General features: G+C 47.9%; 1 non-coding gene and 1 pseudogene across 1 annotated transcript; both read left to right on the top strand.

Moving 5' to 3' along the window:
- Positions 1-229: 229 nt before the first annotated feature.
- LOC144104950 (uncharacterized) lies at positions 230-1,047 on the top strand (annotated as a pseudogene).
- An 8,104-nt stretch (positions 1,048-9,151) lies between these two features.
- TRNAN-GUU (transfer RNA asparagine (anticodon GUU)) lies at positions 9,152-9,225 on the top strand. The gene has a single exon. It is a non-coding gene; the product is annotated as a tRNA-Asn (tRNA).
- Positions 9,226-9,754: the final 529 nt, after the last annotated feature.

Genomic DNA, 9,754 nt, shown 5'->3' on the forward strand with positions numbered 1-9,754 from the left:
TCGCTGTTCTTATATGCTTCTCTGCCTTGTTCATCTCTATAAAAATGAGCAAGCTCTGTTACGCTGCTTCTGCCATTTTATGCAGCCCCATTTCCTTTAGTTCGACAATGAACCGTAACCTAGTCGCCCTGCTTGCTACACTTCTTGAGACGAGCTGTGGTCTCGTGCCACTCAGCCTCCGTTGCGCGGGATTCCACTTCCGGATGCCGAAGCGAACGGACGTGCTATCATGTGCTCGGACGGAGCGGTGTCAGCGGCCGTTGCTGGCCGTGGAAACAGGTTTTTTGCTGCTTCGGAAGAAGATTACCAGGTCATCTTGCCAACGCTGCCAACAGGAAAATTGTTTTGAATACTATCTTTATGCACGCTGATCCGAAGAACAGGCCTTAACGTGTCGAAGATTTCCGAGATGCGCTGGTTCGTCTAGGTTTGCTCCCCGAAGTTCTGGCTTTGGGGGCGTATCAGATGAGCCATGTGTGGGCTGTCACCATGAAGAGCGCCGAAGCGACGAAGAAGCTTTTGACTGCCAGCAATGTTAAAGTGAAAAACAGCCAGTGTATACTCGTGGATCCGAACAACCAATACCTTCGGCTTAAGATTCACTGGGTTCTGTACGGCGTCGCTGACGAGGATGCGCACGAGGCCCTGTCCCCTTACGGAAAGGTGACGAACGTGACGAAGGAAAGGTGGCGGGCTCAAGGCGTGGTGGACAAAGGAACCACAACGCGTACCGTCACCTTGAAGCTGAAGGCCGGAGTCAAGACTGACGACATTCCACACCAGCTGAGAATCTCAGGTGAGCTCGCACTTATTGTTGTGCCGGGAAGGCCGCCGCTTTGCTTGCGGTGCAAGTCGACCGGGCACATTCGACGGGATTGCCAGGTGCCACGCTGTAGCCTGTGCCGTCGCTTCGGGCATAACGAGGGGTTGTGTGTGAAAACGTACTAAAGTGCGGCGGGGCCTGGAATAGGTGAAGGTTTCACGGAGCACTGAATGGATGAGGCGGATGCCGAAGAGGCGTCGGGAAACCAACGGAGTCCCGCATAAACAGATGCGGTGGCCAGCTCGTCTCATTCTTCTGAGCAGGTGCCTGAAAACCGTGAGAACACTGTTCAGGCACCACCCACCGTACAACATGAACATGCTCCTGCACGGGAAACGAGCGAACGAGAGAATTACTTAGGCGACGGTTTGGGGGACGTTGCCAGGGATGACACAGGCCCCATGGACGCGAGTGAGGACGTGTGCAGCAGCGGTGCGGCGAAGCGTACTCGTGAGGATGACGGCATCTTGACAGGTGCTACAGAGAACGCCGAGAATGAGGAACCGTTCCCAAAGACGGTCCTGACTAGGCGCCCAAGCTTCAAGCCAAAGCCTACCATCCCACCGGAACGGAGACCTGCGGGACCTACGCCCCCGTCATGACGGGGAAAAGTGTTTTGTTACCAGCGTGGAACTAAGAGGTGTCTGTGGCGTCGGTGACGGAGCCGAGACACCTAAGCAGTTGCCGAGGCGCCAACCACTAGACCTTCGGAGCGATGCTATGGCAAAGGGAACGTCTTTATTCGCGTACGAGCTAAAGATGAGACCATGCGGCTCTTTTCTTTATTTGCGAACATGGCAGCAAATTCCATCACAGCACTGCGTGTGCCAACTTTTGACGTGCGAGGGCTGTCTGCGCGGCGTAAGCAGTATCAAGTGAGACGTGTTTTTTTCAGAAAATAACTTAGATTTAATTGCAGTGCAGGAGACGAAGGTTGAAAGCGAAGAGCAGACGAACCGCATGGTCGAGCCTTTTAGAGAAAGATACGACGTATGTGTGTGCCATGCTGTTGGGGCTTCGGGAGGTTGTGCATTGTTTGTTCGCAAATCCTTGGCTGTTCTTTTTGAAGAATTGACTGTGTGTGAAAACGGTAGATTCATTGTATGTGATTTTTCTTTGTCAAATGTTGAGTGGCGTACTATCTGCGTTTATGCGCCAAATAGGGAAGAAGAACGTAGATTGTTTTTTGCAAACGTAGGGCCTTATCTTAAATGTGACAGATACGTTATTTTTCTTGGAGACTTCAACTGTGTATGCAGAGCTGAAGACAGAGTTAGTAGGCAAGCCGTACGAGGTAAGAGTGTACACTTTTTGAGCGAACTAACCCTTGGAAATGACTTGGAGGACATTGGATATGCTTTATCGAGTGGTGATATACCAGATTTCACGCACTTCCAGTGGACAAGCCATGCGAGACTCGATAGACTGTATGTGTCCGCTGATCTTTTGCCAGTGTGCTCGCGCTATGAAGTCAAACATGTATCTTTGAGCGATCACAGTATAGTAAGCGCCGCAAAAGGATTAAAGCAAACAAAGTCGCTGTTCAACTGAGAGTTATGGAAATTGAATGTTAAACTGCTACAAGACGAAGTTTTCAAACATCAAGCTAAGGAAAGTATTCAGCTTCTACTGGAAGCTCACCCAGAAAGAGCAATCGAAATGTGGCAACAGTTTAAAGAACAAATAAAGATAAAAGCCATTGAAAGAAGTAGCCTCCTACGGCACAATCAAAGGAAAAAAGAAAAAAAATTGCAATGCGACCTAAAATTTTCCCTGAGTTTGGAAAGTGCGCATCCAGGCAGGTATACGAAGGAAATCAAGGAACTCAAAAATAAATTAGAAGCTATCGCCCAAGAAAAGTACATGGGAGCCGTTGTGCGGGCACGTGCCGAGAGACTGCTTTTAGGGGAGGCACCAACGAAGCGGTCGCTATCAGACGAGGAGGAGGAGGAAAAAAATTTATTCAGAGCATAAAAACTGGGTGGGTTCAGTACGAGAACCTATTGGTCGCCATCATAATCCGGCCCCTCTCAACCAGCGATTTCTGGTCGAGGGGGCTGTGGCTATGAAGGGTTGCCTCCCAGCGCTCATAAGTCGGATCGGGATTGGTGTCTAAGTCTGGGTTTTCTTGGCATTCCCAAACCGCGTGAAAGAGTGTGCCAAGTGCTCCACAGAAAGGGCAGGACGAATCGTAGGTGTTTGGGTACCATTTACTCATTAGGTAAGGATTGGGCAGAGTATTAATTTGTAGTCGCCTGATTATGTGCTCTTCATATTTACTTAGGGTTTTGTGAGGAAGAGGATATTTCCTTGTTGTGATCTTATAGTACTCCGTAATTTCTGCGTAGGTTAGTAAGGGTGAGGGGTTGTCAACTGTGAAAGAGATAGGCTGCGTGCCAGATGCTCGGAGGAGAGAGCTCGAGCAGCTGTGTTGGCCGCCTCATTGCCCGTCGTTGAGAGGTGCCCTGGCGTCCAGAAGATCTGGATGTTGAAAGGATTAGACCTTTCCAAAATTTCCCAACACGGAGCGCCAACGCGGCCTCGTAGGTAATTGCGTACCGCTGCTTGTGAGTCGGACATAACCGTTGCCTCGCTGTTCTTTGATATCGCTAGTGCGATAGCTGCTTCTTCATCCGATGTGGTATCCACCGCTTGGATAAGGCTGCTTGCAATGATATCTCCCCCGGTGTGAAACTGCTGGAATTGCCGCGACTCTGTTAACGGGTCCAGCCGCATCGACGTAGATCGTGTCCTTGGTTTCATCCCAGCGCTTAGAGAGGTGTCTAGCTCTGGCTAGTCTCCGTCCTCTGTTGTATTCCTCATCCATGTGTTTTGGTATGGGGTGAGTCGTGATGTGTGATCTCATCTGCATGGGCATGTCGATCTTGTCAGCGACTTCCCGGGGTGGACTGATTCTCAGCTTCTGTTATATTTTCCTGCCAGGCATAGATGTTGAGAGCCTGACAATTTGATTTACACGATGGGCCTCTATTAGTTCATCGATGGTGTTATGGATCCCCAGCTGTAATAAGCGCTTAATGGATGTGCATAAAGGGAGTACAAGCACCGTCTTAACTGCTTTTCGAATAATAACATCTAGTTGGTCTTTCTCCTTTTTGCTATGCCGTAAGTACGGGGTGGCGTATGTTAGTTTAGAGAGAATGAAAGCCTGAACTAATCTTACTGCCTCATTCTCTCTTAGCCTATATCTTTTCTTGATTACCCGGCGTATCATTCTAGAGACTTGTTCGGAATAGGCTTGGAGCTGTCTGATTGTAGTGATGTTAGTGTTACCGCTGGGTATGATGGCTCCTAGGATCTTGATCTCTTTCTTGTTCGGAATGCTCATACCCTAGACCGTATTGGCGACAGAGGCAAAAGCCCCGTATTCTGCTTCTTGCCACGGTCGATCAGGAGTAACTCTGATTTCTCGGGAGAGCACGTTAACCCATGCCTCGCCGCATGCTGGCACACGACATTCGCTGCTTCCTGAAGCCGGTCTTGAATTTCCCCTTCATTACCGCTGCAACACCAGATCGTAATCTCGTCGGCGTATATAGCATGCTCAATGCCTTGGATGCGGTCTAGCTTCTCTGGTAGCCCACGCATGGCCAGGTTGAAGAGAAGCGGAGACAATACCGCTCCCTGCGGGGTGCCCTTGGAACCTAGATTGAACGGAGAGGAGGTCCTATCATCAATACTTATTGACGCTTTTCTATTTTAGAGAAAGTCCCTCACGTAATTATATGTGCGGTCACCACAGTTGATGCTGTTAAGCTTATCCAGTATTCCCTGGTCGTTGACATTGCCAAATGCCCCTTTTAAATCGAGCGCAAGGATGGCCTTGACCTGACATCTGCCGGGGTTGTCCAGAATATCCTCTCTGATACGGAGGAGAATATCCTGTGTAGACAGCTTTTCTCTAAATCCGTACAGCGTGTCAGGGAGGATATCAGTCTTCCTCAGGAGTCGTTTCAGTCGGGCGTTCACGACCCTCTCGAACAGTTTACCGAGACACGACGTCAGGGATATCGGTCGTAAATGATCAATATCGCATAGCTTTTTTGGGTTTGGGAATAAATCGCACTAAAGCCAATTTCCAGGAGTCTGGGATCTGGCCCATGTTCAAGCACTGCGAGTTGAAGTATTTCACTAATTTTCTTAAAGAGATGTCATCCATAATAAAGAGCATCTTGGTGTTTATCTGGTCCGGTCCAGGAGCCGTGTTCTTACGCATGACGTCAAGCTCCGCCCTCAGTTCCTCAGCCGTTACGTCTTGGTCCATCTCTTCATTGGGTGCACCGGTGTACGCAGGGAGAGGGTACGAGGATCCCAGATCGAGGATTTTTCGTGCAAGTTCTGCAATGAGGGCTTCGTTGTCCCCTTTATAGCTGTTCAAGGCGTTACAGAGCGTGTCTGTTTGCTCTTTCCGGTTTGAGTTCGGCTCGATAAGGGATCTGAGGAGTCGCCGTGCTTTAGCCGTGCCCATTCTACCGTTGAGCTCATCACACAGCTTGAGCCAGTTTTGGTTAGCGAGGTTATGTGCGTAGTCATCCGCTTCTTTGGTGAGTTCTGCAATCTTGGTCTTCAGCTTACGATTTAACTTTTGCCTTTCCCACCTCCTTGTCAGAGATCTCCTGGCTTCCGACAGATGTAACAGGTTATGGTCAACTGCCGGAGTTTCCTCCGTGGTGTTCGCTGTCGTAGAGTGCATGGCGACGGTTTTCATCTGCAACGCTGTCCATGCCTCAATATCTGTGATATCTTCGTGCGGGAGAGGTGCGATTTCCTCTCTCCACTTGTCCCAGTTCACAATCTTAGCCTTTCTAAATGGTTTCCGACATTTAACTCCCTGAACAGTGCAGGAGACGATGAAGTGATCACTGCCCAGGGGCTCGCCAGTGTTAGACCAGGTGGCCTGCAGGCAGTTTTTCACAAGCGTGAGATCTGGACAGGTGTCTCTGCTGACGCTATTACCCGCTCTGGTGGGTTGCAGGGGATCCGTTAAGATTGTGAGCCCTTCTCTGTTAGCGATCTAAAGGATCCTGTTACCTTTCGGGCTGTTAAAGTGATATCCCCATGCTTGATGGGGCGCATTAAAATCCACGGCTATGACGAGGGGGTCTTTACCTGCCCTCTTGATAAAATTATTAAATAGCGTCTCTATCGGACGACATGAGTCCCTTGGGCGACTGTACACGTTCAGTATGTGTAAAGTGCGTTTTCCCCTGTGTTTGTGAAGAATTTCAATGTAAGCATGTTCGATATTTTCGGCTAGCGGTTCTTGCAGCGTTGCGGTAAACTCCTTCTGAACAAGTATTTTTAGGCTATGCTCGTCTTGGAAAGTTTTGTACCCTTTCATGCTGATGACCGTATTTGCTTCTTGAAGTACTATTACAGCAGGTGGCGCCTCCGACGTGTCGATGAAAAATTGAAGGCTTGCTTTTTTTAAAATCCCCGACAGTTCCATTGCCAAATTATTGTTTCCTGTCTCCTATGTGCCATGGTCCTCATTCGTCCTCTTCTCGAAGGGGGTGCCTGTCGGCATATTTGGATTTCCTATTTCGGAAGTTGCACTCGTTGAGTTTAGATTTGAATTCGTCTCGGACTGTGGCAATGGCGGAGTTTATGTATTTCCTTGTTTTCGCTGACTAGTTTGCGAGCTCGTTTTTGACCATCTGAATAGCTTGTAGGAAATTTTTATCCTGCTCCTCTCTGTCAGCCCTCAGCTCTGCAATGATGCGCTCATAAACTGACTGAGTTTGGCCGGGATTCGGGTGTTTTGTCGGGAGTTGTTTGTGACTGCAGCCTGACCAATTTAAGTTCAGCTCACAACGCCTCGTTCTGTTTTTTTAGCTGAATAATTTCTGCTTTCAGGTCCTTAAGAGATACATCGTTACAAGACACATCGTAAAGGTGGGCTATGCTGGGTTGCCTCCATCCCTCCCCGGAAACGCGATATCTAAGGAGTTTAGGTATCAGACGAAAAGAGATACGCAGCAAAGGATGAAATCAAGCAGATAAGACAAGGGGACTCTGTGACCAGCGACCAAGATTTAATCCGGCAAGCTTTTGTAGATTACTACAGTGATTTACTCGGTCGAAAGAGAAATGCAGACGACGGATTTGAACACGAATTTCTAAGTCTCATGTCGAAGTTAGATCAGGGAGTGACGTCTGTGCTAGAAGAGCCAATCATGATGGAAGAGATAAGGACAGCAATTGGTGAACACTTCCTTGGCAAAACGCCTGGACCAGACGGCATAGGCGCGGTGTTTTATAAGTCGTTCAAGGACGAACTAGCAGCTGCACTGCATCGCGTACTGAAGCAGACTTATGACGAAAAGCGACTGCCCCTGTATTTTCGGAGAACGCACGTTGTGCTTATTCCTAAAACAGACGACCACGTGAAACAGCTCTCAGTAACATCGTATCGCCCCATCAGCCTGACAAACGTGGATTATAAAATTTTCATGAAGGCTTTGGCGAAAAGACTCCAGCGAGTGATGAAACAAATATTTGGACCCCACCAGACATGCGGCATTAAAGTAAGATCAATTTTTACCAACATACATGTGGCCAGAAGCATCATGGAGTGTTGTGATGCATGGGGGGAACGGGTCGCCATGATGCAGATTGATTTGCAAAAGGCCTTTGATCGCGTCGTGCATGAAATTCTCTTCAGCATATTAGAACCCGTAAATGTAGGTTCGGTGATATTGAAAGGCGTTAAAATGTCATATGCTGAGAGTTTCACAAGCCTTATTGTCAACAAGTGTGTCACAACACCATTTAAAGCGATGACATCAGTGAGGCAAGGATGCCCACTATCTCCTCTCTTGTTTGCGATATACTTGGAACCGTTTTGTTTCAAGGTTATTCAAAATGAACAAGTGAGGGGTTTGCGCCTAATGGCGAGTGAGGTTAAACTCTTAGCTTACGCTGATGATATAGCAGTTTTTTTGTGCAGACAGGGACAGCATCAACGAAACAGGGAGCATTGTAAAAAATTTTTGTAGAATGTCAGGAAGCAATTTGAACTGATGTAAATGCTTCGGTTTTTGGCACGGGAGCTGGGAGACCAAACTTTTATCGTTCCAAAACATGCAATGGACTGAATCACTAGGAAACTATTTAGGGGTACCTCTTGAACATTACAAGGACGCCACTGAATATTGGATTCGAGAAACTGACAGAGCCAGCGAGAGAACACTAAATTGGGGAGGGCGAGAGTTGTCAGTGTTTGCTCGGGCAACAGTATGCAACTTGTTTAGAGTGGCGAAAATTTGGTATGTGCTTCATGTTATGTGCATGAGGCGTGTAAATGTTCAGAAACTGCACAGAGTTCTCGCGGTTTTTGTGTGGGGCTCTACATGGGAGCGAACGAGTCGGACCAATTTGTTCCAGTCGGTGAGAGAGGCAGGTGTAGGGCTATCCTATTTGTTTTTGAGACAGGTCTTCTCCAGCTTTATGCTTCTGCGGGACCAAAGTGACCCTTTCTTAAGCGTTATACAAGTTACGCTACGTGAACTCCTTCCCAATTTCGTTGAGTTGACGAGTGACGTAAGAAGCACTTGCTTTCGCGGTTTCCTATTTTAGGTTGTTGCTGCTTTCCAGATGCTGAAAGCTCGTTTTTCTTTAGAGTTTTTGTGTACTGTTTCTAAGAAGCAACTGTACAAGGATATATGTGATTTAATGATGCCCGTGCCTTTGTATCGTTCCATATACAGTGCAAGTCCAGGAGGAGACGTCCTAAAAAGAGTTAAAAAGATGCCAATTTGTTATTCAGCCAAAAGATTCTTCTTTCACCTCCACAGCAATACACTGCCGGTAAAACCCTCGCTTGAAGCTAAGAGAATCTTTGTTCCGTGGTCTACAAACTGTCTACTGTGTAGAAGGCCAGAGACCACAGAACATATCTTCCTCGAGTGTTGGGATGCCGTATTCCTGTGGGATATCCTTCAAAGAACCTTAAAAAATGACCTCCCGTTGTAACCTCATGGCATCCGTTTTCTACGTGTCAAAAATCTTGGTAGCATACCTCTAGATATCGTCATGCTACTGGGCCTGCAGTCTCTGGAAAGTGCGCATGGCAGCACGGAATGCAGACATTGATATTCGTCCTGCGAGGCAGTACTTGATTGAGAGCATTTTATATGTCAGAGATGCACTAAAGTCCCAAAATGACCCCCTGAATGGATTTGTATAATGAACGAACTTGCAAACTTTAACGTTTTTAATTAACGCTCCGCCCAATCTGGGAGGACGTTTTTTAACATTTCATGTATAGTAATCTTGATTTTCGCCAAGCCGGCAATAAAGAAAAAAGCCTGCGTGGCGCAATCGGCTAGCGCGTTCGGCTGTTAACCGGAAGGTTTGAGGTTCGAGCCCTCCCGGAGGCGATCTTATATTTTAGTTTTTCATTTCATCCTCTCCCTCTCTTTTTAGTTTTCATCGTTAGCGCTTGTCCGCACCTTATGTTTCGCTGTTCTTATATGCTTCTTCTCTGCCTCGTTCATCTCGCTCAAAATTAGCAAGCTCTGTTACGCTGCTTTGCCATTTTATGCATCCCCACTTCCTTTAGTTCGACAATGAATCGTAACCTAGTCGCCCAGCTTGCTACACTTCTTGAGTCGACTCTGCTCTCGTGCCACTCAGCCTCCGTGGCGCAATCAATATTTCGACTTCCGGCCACCGAGCGTGACGGACATGCGATGACGGGCTCCGTTGGAGCAGCTACAGCCGCCATGTCGGGCCGCGGAAATAGGATTTTTGCATCTGACAGTGATTATCAGGTCGTACTGCCGAGTTTGCCTACAGGGCGTTTTGTCGAGAACATTGTTTTTTTGCACGGCGATATCAGGGCCCGTCCATTCATGGTTGAAGATTTCCGCGACGCCCTCGCTCCGCTTTCGCTCATGCCTGACGTTA

The sequence above is a fragment of the Amblyomma americanum genome, chromosome 1, assembly GCF_052857255.1.
Source record: "Amblyomma americanum isolate KBUSLIRL-KWMA chromosome 1, ASM5285725v1, whole genome shotgun sequence".
Classification (NCBI taxonomy): domain Eukaryota; kingdom Metazoa; phylum Arthropoda; class Arachnida; order Ixodida; family Ixodidae; genus Amblyomma; species Amblyomma americanum.